The following is a 14,930-nucleotide window of genomic DNA, read 5'->3' as shown; positions in this document are numbered from 1 at the left end:
AGAGAGAGAGAGAGAGAGAGGCAGGAGAGGAAGACGCAGTACTTGCCTGAGGTAATGTCATGTTCAATGGACCAGCATTGGGGTGTGTCTGGTATCTCTCATGAACTGAAGACAGACAGAGGAGATTGACAGGGACGGGGGGATCTCTCTCTCTCTCTCTCTCTTAATGCTTTTAATATTGGATGGGATGCCTTTGATCTTCTCTATCACTAAATGGACAGGCATCCCCACGCTCCCGACCCCCATCCCACTTTACCTCGTCTGTCTATCAGTCTGTCTGTCAGGATTTATTGGAAGTGTGTGAACAAATGAATAGGGAAAACTACAGTCGACAAGGTAAATGACTAGCTACGGGGATATCAGCCTCCAAAACACACAGTAATACTTATCACACCTCATATAGGAAGAAGGTTTGTTAATGATTACCTGATGATTATATTATATATTATATTCTGTTTTATAAACTGGGTGGCTCGGGCTCTGAATGCTGATTAGCTGACAGACGTGGTATATTATTTTATTTTGTTTATTTCACTTTAATTTAACCAGGTAGGCAAGTTGAGAACACTTTCATTTAACCAGGTAGGCAAGTTGAGAACAAGTTCTCATTTACAACTGCAACCTGGCCAAGATAAAGCAAAGCAGTTTGACACATACAACGACACAGAGTTACACATGGAGTAAAACAAACATACAGTCAATAATACAGTATAAACAAGTCTATATACGATGTGAGCAAATGAGGTGAGAAGGGAGGTAAAGGCAATAACTAGGCCATGGTGGTGAAGTTAATACAATATAGCAAGTAAAACACTGGAATGATTGATTTGCAGTGGAAGAATGTGCAAAGTAGAGAAATAATGGGGTACAAAGGAGCAAAATAAATAAATATAGTAGGATGAGAGGTAGTTTGGGCTAAATTATAGATGGGCTATGTACAGGTGCAGTAATCTGTGAGCTGCTCTGACAGCTGGTGCTTAAAGCTAGTGAGGGAGATAAGTGTTTCCAGTTTCAGAGATTTTTGTAGTTCGTTCCAGTCATTGGCAGCAGAGAACTGGAAGGAGAGGCGGCCAAAGAAAGAATTGGTTTTGGGGGTGACCAGAGAGATATACCTGCTGGAGCGCGTGCTACAGGTGGGAGATGCTATGGTGACCAGCGAGCTGAGATAAGGGGGGACTTTATCTAGCAGGGTCTTGTAGATGACCTGGAGCCAGTGGGTTTGGCGACAAGTATGAAGCGAGGACCAGCCAAGGTCGCAGTGGTGGGTAGTATATGGGGCTTTGGTGACAAAACGGACGGCACTGTGATAGACTGCATCCAGTTTATTGAGTAGGGTATTGAAGGCTATTTTGTAAATGACATCGCCGAAGTCGAGGATCGGTAGGATGGTCAGTTTTACAAGAGGCAATCATTTGAGAAACCAAGGCTATCGAGTCTGCCGATGAGGATGTGGTGATTGACAGAGTCGTAAGCCTTGGCCAGGTCAATGAATACGTCTGCACAGTATTGTTTATTATCGATGGCGGTTAAGATATAGTTTAGGACCTTGAGCGTGGCTGAGGTGCACCCATGACCAGCTGTGAAACCAGATTGCATAGCGGAGAAGGTATGGTGGGATTCAAAATGGTTGGTAATCTGTTTATTGACTTGGCTTTCGAAGACTTTAGAAAGGCAGGGTAGGATATAGGTCTGTAGCAGTTTGGGTCAAGAGTGTGTCCCCCTTTGAAGACGGGGATGACCGCAGCTGCTTTCCAATCTTTGGGAATCTCAGACGACATGAAAGAGAGGTTGAACAGGCTAGTAATAGGGGTTGCAACAATTTCGGTAGATCATTTTAAAAGAAAGGGTCCAGATTGTCTAGCCCGGCTGATTTGTAGGGGTCCAGAATTTGCAGCTCTTTCAGAACATCAGCTGACTGGATTTGGGAGAAGGTGAAATGGGGAAGGCTTGGGTGAGTTCCTGTGGGGGGTGCAGTGCTGTTGACCGGGGTAGGGGTAGCCAGGTGGAAAGCATGGCCAGCCATAGAAAAATTCTTATTGAAATTCTCAATTATAGTGGATTTATCAGTGGTGACAGTGTTTCCTATCCTGAGTGCAGTGGGCAGCTGAGAGGAGGTGCTCTTATTCTCCACAGACCATACAATGTCCCAGAACTTTTTTGAGTTTGTGTTGCAGGAAGCAAATTTCTGCTTGAAAAAGCTAGCCTTGGCTTTATCAGACCGTATCATACCGTATACCATGGGAAAGACAAAACATTTATTTTTACTGCTCTCATTACATTGGTAACCAGTTTATAATAGAAATAAGGCACCTCGGGGGTTTGTGGCATATGGCCAATATATCATGGCTAAGGGCTGTGGGTCGTGCCTAAGAACAGCCCTTAGCCGTGGTATATTGGCCATATACCACACCCCTCCTACCTTATTGCTTAAATATACCAGGTACAGTATTTAACTACAGTTACACAAACGTGAAATGGAAAATGTGGAAAGCTTTTACCGACTCACTCCTCAGAGACCGGCTGTACAGGTCATTATTAACCATTACTCCCAGCTTCTGATTGGCTCTTACAGTGAGGCCCCACCCTCAGAGACCGGCTGTACAGGTCATTATTAACCATTACTCCCAGCTTCTGATTGGCTCTTACAGTGAGGCCCCACCCTCAGAGACCGGCTGTACAGGTCATTATTAACCATTACTCCGAGCTTCTGATTGGCTCTTACAGTGAGGCCCCACCCTCAGAGACCGGCTGTACAGGTCATTATTAACCATTACTCCCAGCTTCTGATTGGCTCTTAAAGTGAGGCCCCACCCTCAGAGACCGGCTGTACAGGTCATTATTAACCATTACTCCCAGCTTCTGATTGGCTCTTACAGTGAGGCCCCACCCTCAGAGACCGGCTGTACAGGTCATTATTAACCATTACTCCCAGCTTCTGATTGGCTCTTACAGTGAGGCCCCACCCTCAGAGACCGGCTGTACAGGTCATTATTAACCATTACTCCCAGCTTCTGATTGGCTCTTACAGTGAGGCCCCACCCTCAGAGACCGGCTGTACAGGTCATTATTAACCATTACTCCCAGCTTCTGATTGGCTCTTACAGTGAGGCCCCACCCTCAGAGACCGGCTGTACAGGTCATTATTAACCATTACTCCGAGCTTCTGATTGGCTCTTACAGTGAGACCCCACTCCCAGTTGGATATTTGGGTTGAAAATGTGAATTTGACTCTTCACACCCTTTCTCTGTCTCCCTTCTTAACCAGATCTGTCACATTCAAACTCAAATTCCAACAGTTGAATTGAACTACGTAGCGAGCTACCGTGAGTCCATCAGACACTGATGAAACCCCTGGTACTGTGGTTCTCTTTAATCTGTTTCTCTTTGAACCTCTGATGGAACAGTAGAGCAAAGTGAAGGGTTCACATGCAGCTGAAAATGGTGTTTAAATGGACGCTGTGACGGGAGGCTCTGTTGTAAGGCTCTGTGAACTGAACTCATTTCATACTATTGTGCCGACCCAAACCCACTGTGCTGCCTCTGATATCTTCTCTTCAAAATGTCCTTTCAGCGCGGTTACAGAAACTACTAAAGAAGAACATAGACATATTACAGTTGGGCCATAACAGAGCACGTCTGGCCCTTCAAAGTAGAGGAGAGATAACATCAGCAACATGCACGTCTGGCCCTTCAAAGTAGAGGAGAGATAACATCAGCAACATGCACGTCTGGCCCTTCAAAGTAGAGGAGAGATAACATCAGCAACATGCATGTCAGTCTCTCCTGACTCAAAGTAGAGGAGAGATAACATCAGCAACATGCATGTCAGTCTCTCCTGACTCAAAGTAGAGGAGAGATAACATCAGCAACATGCATGTCAGTCTCTCCTGACTCAAAGTAGAGGAGAGATAACATCAGCAACAGGCATGTCAGTCTCTCCTGACTCAAAGTAGAGGAGAGATAACATCAGCAACATGCATGTCAGTCTCTCCTGACTCAAAGTAGAGGAGAGATAACATCAGCAACAGGCATGTCAGTCTCTCCTGACTCAAAGTAGAGGTGAGATAACATCAGCAACATGCATGTCAGTCTCTCCTGACTCAAAGTAGAGGAGAGATAACATCAGCAACATGCATGTCAGTCTCTCCTGACTCAAAGTAGAGGAGAGATAACATCAGCAACATGCATGTCAGTCTCTCCTGACTCAAAGTAGAGGAGAGATAACATCAGCAACAGGCATGTCAGTCTCTCCTGACTCAAAGTAGAGGAGAGATAACATCAGCAACATGCATGTCTGGCCCTTCAAAGTAGAGGAGAGATAACATCAGCAACATGGACGTCTGGCCCTTCAAAGTAGAGGAGAGATAACATCAGCAACAGGCATGTCAGTCTCTCCTGACTCAAAGTAGAGGTGAGATAACATCAGCAACATGCATGTCAGTCTCTCCTGACTCAAAGTAGAGGAGAGATAACATCAGCAACATGCATGTCAGTCTCTCCTGACTCAAAGTAGAGGAGAGATAACATCAGCAACATGCATGTCAGTCTCTCCTGACTCAAAGTAGAGGAGAGATAACATCAGCAACAGGCATGTCAGTCTCTCCTGACTCAAAGTAGAGGTGAGATAACATCAGCAACATGCATGTCAGTCTCTCCTGACTCAAAGTAGAGGAGAGATAACATCAGCAACAGGCATGTCAGTCTCTCCTGACTCAAAGTAGAGGAGAGATAACATCAGCAACATGCATGTCAGTCTCTCCTGACTCAAAGTAGAGGAGAGATAACATCAGCAACAGGCATGTCAGTCTCTCCTGACTCAAAGTAGAGGAGAGATAACATCAGCAACAGGCATGTCAGTCTCTCCTGACTCAAAGTAGAGGTGAGATAACATCAGCAACATGCATGTCAGTCTCTCCTGATTCAAAGTAGAGGAGAGATAACATCAGCAACAGGCATGTCAGTCTCTCCTGACTCAAAGTAGAGGAGAGATAACATCAGCAACATGCATGTCAGTCTCTCCTGACTCAAAGTAGAGGAGAGATAACATCAGCAACATGCATGTCAGTCTCTCCTGACTCAAAGTAGAGGAGAGATAACATCAGCAACAGGCATGTCAGTCTCTCCTGATTCAAAGTAGAGGTGAGATAACATCAGCAACATGCATGTCAGTCTCTCCTGACTCAAAGTAGAGGTGAGATAACATCAGCAACATGCATGTCAGTCTCTCCTGACTCAAAGTAGAGGAGAGATAACATCAGCAACATGCATGTCAGTCTCTCCTGACTCAAAGTAGAGGAGAGATAACATCAGCAACATGCATGTCAGTCTCTCCTGACTCAAAGTAGAGGAGAGATAACATCAGCAACAGGCATGTCAGTCTCTCCTGACTCAAAGTGGAGGAGAGATAACATCAGCAACAGGCATGTCAGTCTCTCCTGACTCAAAGTAGAGGAGAGATAACATCAGCAACATGCATGTCAGTCTCTCCTGACTCAAAGTAGAGGAGAGATAACATCAGCAACATGCATGTCAGTCTCTCCTGACTCAAAGTAGAGGAGAGATAACATCAGCAACAGGCATGTCAGTCTCTCCTGATTCAAAGTAGAGGAGAGATAACATCAGCAACATGCATGTCAGTCTCTCCTGACTCAAAGTAGAGGAGAGATAACATCAGCAACATGCATATCAGTCTCTCCTGACTCAAAGTAGAGGAGAGATAACATCAGCAACATGCATGTCAGTCTCTCCTGACTCAAAGTAGAGGTGAGATAACATCAGCAACATGCATGTCAGTCTCTCCTGACTCAAAGTAGAGGAGAGATAACATCAGCAACAGGCATGTCAGTCTCTCCTGACTCAAAGTAGAGGAGAGATAACATCAGCAACATGCATGTCAGTCTCTCCTGACTCAAAGTAGAGGAGAGATAACATCAGCAACATGCATGTCAGTCTCTCCTGACTCAAAGTAGAGGAGAGATAACATCAGCAACAGGCATGTCAGTCTCTCCTGACTCAAAGTAGAGGTGAGATAACATCAGCAACATGCATGTCAGTCTCTCCTGATTCAAAGTAGAGGAGAGATAACATCAGCAACAGGCATGTCAGTCTCTCCTGACTCAAAGTAGAGGAGAGATAACATCAGCAACATGCATGTCAGTCTCTCCTGACTCAAAGTAGAGGAGAGATAACATCAGCAACATGCATGTCAGTCTCTCCTGACTCAAAGTAGAGGAGAGATAACATCAGCAACAGGCATGTCAGTCTCTCCTGATTCAAAGTAGAGGTGAGATAACATCAGCAACATGCATGTCAGTCTCTCCTGACTCAAAGTAGAGGTGAGATAACATCAGCAACATGCATGTCAGTCTCTCCTGACTCAAAGTAGAGGAGAGATAACATCAGCAACATGCATGTCAGTCTCTCCTGACTCAAAGTAGAGGAGAGATAACATCAGCAACATGCATGTCAGTCTCTCCTGACTCAAAGTAGAGGAGAGATAACATCAGCAACAGGCATGTCAGTCTCTCCTGACTCAAAGTAGAGGAGAGATAACATCAGCAACAGGCATGTCAGTCTCTCCTGACTCAAAGTAGAGGAGAGATAACATCAGCAACATGCATGTCAGTCTCTCCTGACTCAAAGTAGAGGAGAGATAACATCAGCAACATGCATGTCAGTCTCTCCTGACTCAAAGTAGAGGAGAGATAACATCAGCAACAGGCATGTCAGTCTCTCCTGATTCAAAGTAGAGGAGAGATAACATCAGCAACATGCATATCAGTCTCTCCTGACTCAAAGTAGAGGAGAGATAACATCAGCAACATGCATATCAGTCTCTCCTGACTCAAAGTAGAGGAGAGATAACATCAGCAACATGCATGTCAGTCTCTCCTGACTCAAAGTAGAGGTGAGATAACATCAGCAACAGGCATGTCAGTCTCTCCTGACTCAAAGTAGAGGAGAGATAACATCAGCAACAGGCATGTCAGTCTCTCCTGACTCAAAGTAGAGGAGAGATAACATCAGCAACATGCATGTCAGTCTCTCCTGACTCAAAGTAGAGGAGAGATAACATCAGCAACATGCATGTCAGTCTCTCCTGACTCAAAGTAGAGGAGAGATAACATCAGCAACATGCATGTCAGTCTCTCCTGACTCAAAGTAGAGGAGAGATAACATCAGCAACATGCATGTCAGTCTCTCCTGACTCAAAGTAGAGGAGAGATAACATCAGCAACATGCATATCAGTCTCTCCTGACTCAAAGTAGAGGAGAGATAACATCAGCAACATGCATGTCAGTCTCTCCTGACTCAAAGTAGAGGAGAGATAACATCAGCAACAGGCATGTCAGTCTCTCCTGACTCAAAGTAGAGGAGAGATAACATCAGCAACATGCATGTCAGTCTCTCCTGACTCAAAGTAGAGGAGAGATAACATCAACAACATGCACGTCTGGCCCTTCAAAGTAGAGGAGAGATAACATCAACAACATGGACGTCTGGCCCTTCAAAGTAGAGGAGAGATAACATCAGCAACATGCATGTCAGTCTCTCCTGACTCAAAGTAGAGGAGAGATAACATCAGCAACATGCATGTCAGTCTCTCCTGACTCAAAGTAGAGGAGAGATAACATCAGCAACAGGCATGTCAGTCTCTCCTGACTCAAAGTAGAGGGGAGATAACATCAGCAACATGCATGTCAGTCTCTCCTGACTCAAAGTAGAGGAGAGATAACATCAGCAACATGCATGTCAGTCTCTCCTGACTCAAAGTAGAGGAGAGATAACATCAGCAACATGCATGTCAGTCTCTCCTGACTCAAAGTAGAGGAGAGATAACATCAGCAACATGCATGTCAGTCTCTCCTGACTCAAAGTAGAGGAGAGATAACATCAGCAACAGGCATGTCAGTCTCTCCTGACTCAAAGTAGAGGAGAGATAACATCAGCAACATGCATGTCAGTCTCTCCTGACTCAAAGTAGAGGAGAGATAACATCAGCAACATGCATGTCAGTCTCTCCTGACTCAAAGTAGAGGAGAGATAACATCAACAACATGCACGTCTGGCCCTTCAAAGTAGAGGAGAGATAACATCAACAACATGGACGTCTGGCCCTTCAAAGTAGAGGAGAGATAACATCAGCAACATGGACGTCTGGCCCTTCAAAGTAGAGGAGAGATAACATCAGCAACGGGCATGTCAGTCTCTCCTGACTCAAAGTAGAGGAGAGATAACATCAGCAACATGCATGTCAGTCTCTCCTGTGTGAGCGTACCAAGTAATTAGGCGTCACTCTAAAGCGGGAAGGTGGAATAAACGAGTCAGGAGTAGGTTTTCTGATTGAACACGGTTCTCTATTGAGGGTATTTTGTCAACAAAAACATTAACATAATCAATGAAAAATCCTCCAAGGAAAAACACACATCTTCTTCTCCAGATGAAACAAGAACACAATAGGATAATCTTTAAACTACAACAAACATAAATCACGGGTTTGTCACCATCTTCGTGGTTCATTCAGCACAGCTTCTCTCTCTCGGTGGCCATCTTCCAGAGATAGTTTTCCCCCTCTCTGCTGGTTCCATTCTCTCTTTTATAGGGGAAGGAGAGTATCTCATTAGTACCGTCAGCTGTGCTTAATTGACTCTGGTTACCTTGTCTCCCATGCTTTGTTGGGCTACTATCCATGAGCCCAGCCTGCCCTCTAGTGGTCCTTCCACATACCTTCCCCCCCAGGACCGAACCGGAGGGTCGGGCGCCAGACGCACCGTCTTGGTCGCGTCGGGACAGCGCGTCTGCATTCCCGTTCCTCGATCCGGCCCTGTGGATGACATGGAAAGAGAACGGTTGTAAAGACAAAAACCATCTGGCTATTCTGTTGTTATTGTTTCTCTTACCAGCCATCCACGTGAGGGGCGCATGGTCAGTAACTAATGCAAACCTCCGACCCAGTAGGTAGTACCGGAGATAATCGAGGGCCCACTTGATGGCTAAGGCCTCTTTCTCTACGGTCGCATACCTCTGTTCCCGATCGCTGAGTTTCCTACTAATGAAGAGAATCGGCTTCTCTGCTTCACCTTCACCCTGAGCTAGTACGGCCCCGAGCCCTGTATCCGAGGCGTCGACCTGCACAATGAACTCTTGTGAGAAGTCCGGAGCCTGTAGAACGGGATCGGAACACAGGCCATCTTTTAACAATTGAAAGGCCTCTTCCGTCTCGTCTTTCCACTCTACCTGGTTTGGCAGGTTTTTCCTGATGAGGTTTGTGAGGGGTTGGCAATGGTTGCATATCCCGGGATAAAACGGCGATAATATCCTGTTATCCCTAAGAAGGCCCGAACGTCTCGCTTGGTCCGGGGTCGAGGCCAGTCACGAATTGCCCTGGTCTTCTCTGCCTGCGGGCGTATTTTCCCATTCCCCACGGTATACCCCAGGTATTCCGCTTCGGACAGGCCCAGGCAGCATTTATTTGGATTGGCTGTCAACCCTGTGGCTTCCAAACTCACGAGCACCGCACGTAATCGCAGGAGGTGACTATCCCAGTCCTCGCTGTGGATGACCACATCGTCTATGTACGCCGCTGCATACTCTTGATGGGGCCGTAGAATGGCATCCATGAGGCGTTGGAAGGTTGCAGCAGCTCCGTGCAGTCCGAAGGGCATCCTCACATACTGGAAAAGCCCCTCTGGGGTGGCGAAGGCAGTCTTTGGGCGATCCTCCGGAGCCACCGGCACTTGCCAATATCCCTTCGTCAAATCCAGGGTAGTGATGAACTTGGCCTTTCCTAAGCGCTCCAAGAGTTCATCCACACGGGGCATGGGGTACGCATCGAATGTAGAGATGGCATTCACGCCCCTAAAGTCGTTGCAGAGTCTCATACTACCATCGGCTTTGGGGACCAGGACTATGGGACTGGACCACTCGCTCGTCGAGGGCTCGATCACGCCCATCCTCAACATCTCCCTCACCTCTTTCTTAGCGATGACTCGGCGAGCCTCAGGAATCCTGTAAGGGCGGATATGCACTTTCTTGCCGGGTTCAGTGTGGATATGGTGGAACAGGACATCTGTTTGTCCTGGGAATGGAGAGAATATTCGACCAAAGTTCATAATCAGCTTGTCTAGCTGTCTTGACTGCTCCGGTAGGAGAGTTTGGCCACGGCGCACCTGTGGTAGAGCCTTTTTTTTTTTCTTTGCCCTCCAGGGCCATCAAAGCCACCTCCTCCTCTCGTCCATGGTACGTCTTCAGCAGGTTTATGTGATAGAGTTGGACCTTCTTCCTCCTGTCAGGTTGCTTGATGAGGTAATTGACCGGTGAGACCCTTTTCATTACCTCGTAGGGCCCCCTCCACTGCGCCAGCAAGCGATGTTCGGCCGTGGGCACAAGCACCATCACTTTCTCTCCCACGGTGAACTCACGGGGGTCGCAGATTTATCATAGGCCCGGCCTTGGGTCCTTTGGGCCTTCTCCATATGCTCCTTGACTATGGGCCACACTGCTGACAGGCGGTCTCTCATCAGGGTAACGTGTTCTATTGTAGATCGAAAGGGGCATGGTTGGGTCTCCCAGGTCTCCTTGGCTAAGTCGAGGATTCCTCGACAGGGTCTGCCATAGAGCAATTCAAACGGAGAGAATCCAGTGGATGCCTGGGGTACTTCTCGCAGGGCAAACATTAAGTGTGGGAGAAGCATGTCCCAGTTTTCCCGTCTCGGGACACCACTCTTCTCAACATGCTTTTAATTGTTTTGTTCAAGCGTTCACACAACCCATCTGTTTGAGGGTGGAATATGCTTGTACGTATCTGTTGAACCTGATATAACCGACACAAGTCCTTCATCAACCGGGACATGAACGGGGTTCCTTGATCGGTTAAGATAGTCTTGGGAAGGCCCACACGAGAGAACATCAGGAATAACTCCTTGGCAATTCCCTTTGACGACATGTTACGTAGGGGTATGGCCTCCGGGAACTTGGTAGCATAATCTATAACCACTAGGATGTACTCGTGTCCTCTGGCGGATTTTGGGAGGGGTCCTACGAGGTCCATAGCTATGCGTTCAAAGGGAGTCTCTATGATGGGGAGAGGAATCAAAGGGTTACGTAGGTGTGGCCGTGGGGCTGTACGTTGACATTGATCACACGTCTTACAATACCTGGCCACATCTCGGGTGACACGGGGCCAATAGAATCTCTGCATGATTCTGTCAATCGTCTTGTCTCGTGCCAGGTGTCCTCCTAGGACGTGGGAATGGGCTAACTGTAGAACTGTATCCCTGTATGGTCTAGGCACCATTAGTAATTCCTGGTTTTCCCCCCTTCGTCGTACGACCCAGTATAAGAGACCCCGCCTGATTGCATAGTAAGGAAGAGGGGGCTCACCTGATCCGTCGACGTTCCTTCCGTCGATCACCTTCACCTTCCTCATGGCCTCCCTTAGGTCTGGGTCTCTATGCTGCGAGGTGCCGAACTGTCCCTTTAATTCCTGGGGCAGGTCAACCTCAGTAGAGGGATGTGGAGGTTGTTCCACATCCCCATCAGGGAGACCGAGGAGAATCCCTTCCAGGTTCCCTCCTCGGATGGAGCTTCAAATATATCCCTTAGTGCCTGGTTGCTCCTTCCTTCCTGTGTTGTGTATAACCCTTCACAGGTGTCTTCATCGGTGGTTTCCTGGAATATCTGTCGTAAACGTTGGTTCGCTATTTCTTCCTCTGCTGTAGAGGACGAGGACGCGGCTACGTCTCCTTGTAGTACTACTACCTCGGGCTTGGAGATTCTCTTCTTTCCTGTCCCCCTTCTTCCCGTGCATAACGTCATCTGCCGAAGCTCCTTATATAGGGGACAGTCTCTCCCGATCAATAATGGCACCTTCAGCTGGGGCACTTTCCCTGCCCTGACTGTACACCTTCCTTTTGGAGTGAGAATAGGCAGATTCACCGTGGGGTAATAGTGGGTGTCTCCATGGATACAGGATACGGCTACTTTGTCTGGTAGCAGTGTGGCGGTGGTCACCATCCGCTCCTCTACTAACGTAACCATACTTCCCGAGTCGAGAATAGCTACCACATCTTGTCCTTCAACTCGCACCGGAATCTCTGAGGCTGGGGCTATCTCTGCTAACCAACAATGTTGATCCTGCCCCCTCAAAACGGGATGTGTGGGGGTAGGCAGTGACGACTCCGTGACCATGGGCTCATCCTTGCTAGGACATTGTGGGGCATAATGGTTGGGAGACTGACACTTATAACACCGACCCGGCTGTGTGGTGGCTGACTTCTCCCCCTCCTGGAGGGGCTTGGACGTTCGGTGGCGGGTGCGCCGGGGTGAGTCGTGGTGCGGGATTGGAAGACTCCTTCCGTTCCTCCTTGTCACTTTTTAACAACTCCCCTGTAGACCGATATGTTTCCACCGCCTGGGCTATGTCGTCGGCTGACAACGGGTTGGCTTGCCCCACAACCCTTTTTAAGTCACTGGGTAATTCTCTCAATATCTTGTCCACTACGAGAGTCTCTATCACATGTCCTACTCCCTTTCCAGGTTCTAGCCACTGTTTCGTCAGTCGTATTAAGGCGAAGATCTGGGCACGGACGGTTGATCAGCTGTATAGGTCCATTGATGGAACTTTACAGCCCTATCTCTGGCAGTCAGTTGGTACCGGGACAGGATCTCGGTTTTTAGTCGCCCATAGTCCGCCGCTTGGCGGAATCCAGGTCAAAATAGGCTTCCTGAGCCACCCCGGTCAAAAGAGGAGCTAATGCGCTAGCCCATTCTGTGGGCGGCCACTCTTCCAAGGTGGCCGTCCTTTCGAAGGTCATGAGAAAGGCCTCAATATCATCCTCCTTGGAGAGACGAGGTAAGATGGCGTGAGCAGCCGCTCTTGGCCTAACTGTAGGTTCTTCTCGTCGACTCAGCTGTTGTTGCAGGAGTTCTATGGTTGTCTGCTGTGCCGTGATCAATTGTTGTAGTAGGGGCGTTATCCATCGTTCTTGAATGGTTCCTCCGGGTCTTCTGGAAGAATATTAATTTACTCACTTATCCTTGTGTCACTCGTCCACCTAATGCCCGCATCCTCCACCAATGTGAGCGTACCAAGTAATTAGGCGTCACTCTAAAGCGGGAAGGTGGAATAAACGAGTCAGGAGTAGGTTTTTCTGATTGAACACGGTTCTCTATTGAGGGTATTTTGTCAACAAAAACATTCTAACATAATCAATGAAAAATCCTCCAAGGAAAAACACACATCTTCTTCTCCAGATGAAACAAGAACACAATAGGATAATCTTTAAACTACAACAAACATAAATCACGGGTTTGTCACCATCTTCGTGGTTCATTCAGCACAGCTTCTCTCTCTCGGTGGCCATCTTCCAGAGATAGTTTTCCCCCTCTCTGCTGGTTCCATTCTCTCTTTTATAGGGGAAGGAGAGTATCTCATTAGTACCGTCAGCTGTGCTTAATTGACTCTGGTTACCTTGTCTCCCATGCTTTGTTGGGCTACTATCCATGAGCCCAGCCTGCCCTCTAGTGGTCCTTCCACACCTGACTCAAAGTAGAGGAGAGATAACATCAACAACATGGACGTCTGGCCCTTCAAAGTAGAGGAGAGATAACATCAGCAACATGCACGTCTGGCCCTTCAAAGTAGAGGAGAGATAACATCAACAACATGCACGTCTGGCCCTTCAAAGTAGAGGAGAGATAACATCAGCAACATGGACGTCTGGCCCTTCAAAGTAGAGGAGAGATAACATCAGCAACATGCATGTCAGTCTCTCCTGACTCAAAGTAGAGGAGAGATAACATCAGCAACAGGCATGTCAGTCTCCTGACTCAAAGTAGAGGAGAGATAACATCAGCAACATGCATGTCAGTCTCTCCTGACTCAAAGTAGAGGTGAGATAACATCAGCAACATGCATGTCAGTCTCTCCTGACTCAAAGTAGAGGAGAGATTGACAATCACTACAGGTCTTTGTGAGAGGTATTGACATATTGAAAGTAGCAAACTGTCTGTTCAATCAGTTAACACACAGCTCAGATAACCATAAATACCCCACAAGACAAGCGGACTCTTCAACAGAGCCTGGGAGATGCACAGTACTATATAGGGCCATGACTACATGGTACTCTCTGCCACCTCAGGTAACTCAAGTTACCAATAAAATCAGATTTAAAAATCAGATAAAACAACACCTTGCGGCACAACACACACACACACACACACACACACACACACACACACACACACACACACACACACACACACACACACACACACACACACACACACACACACACACACACACACACACACACACACATTATTCTTAGTAATGTAATGTAAAATTGTAATGTAATAATGGAGCAATGTAAATGTGTCTGATGCACAGTGTTTTTGTATGATGTAATGTTTTATTTCAGTTTGGACCCCAGGAAGACTAGCTGCTGCCTTGGCAACAGCTAATGGGGACCCTAATATAATATGAACGATGGTAGTTTCGTGACCTGGACAGCGCAGAGTTCAGCTCGGCTTGACTCAGTAGTGTGAAAAGGGCATGAAAGAACACAGACGAAGCCCACGCCAAGAAGATTGTTACTATTCTCTCTCTCTCTGTAATTGCTAGATGGCTCAACAGTTATTTTTCAGTCCTCTATCCGGGGAACCTCAGACTGTCATAGAGAGTGACAGTCCGGTTGTCTTTCTGTGTCCAGGGGTCAGGATCCATTGGCTCCATAATGAGAACTCAGCACTCTGAAGACGTGACTGTGGCTGAGCCAATTGGGATGGACTTGTTCTCATGGTGTGAGCTGAACTCTGACCTAACGGGGTGGAGAGCATCCGAAATGACCACAGATAAGGGCACAGAGTTAGTGTTGCTGGGTCACTTTCTACAAGCAATGGGAGACAGAGATGAATCACATTGAGTACA

This window comes from Oncorhynchus keta, unplaced genomic scaffold, assembly GCF_023373465.1.
Source record: "Oncorhynchus keta strain PuntledgeMale-10-30-2019 unplaced genomic scaffold, Oket_V2 Un_scaffold_21901_pilon_pilon, whole genome shotgun sequence".
NCBI lineage: Eukaryota > Metazoa > Chordata > Actinopteri > Salmoniformes > Salmonidae > Oncorhynchus > Oncorhynchus keta.
The sequence above is the reverse complement of the archived record's forward strand: the minus strand, read 5'-3'. Positions refer to the sequence as shown.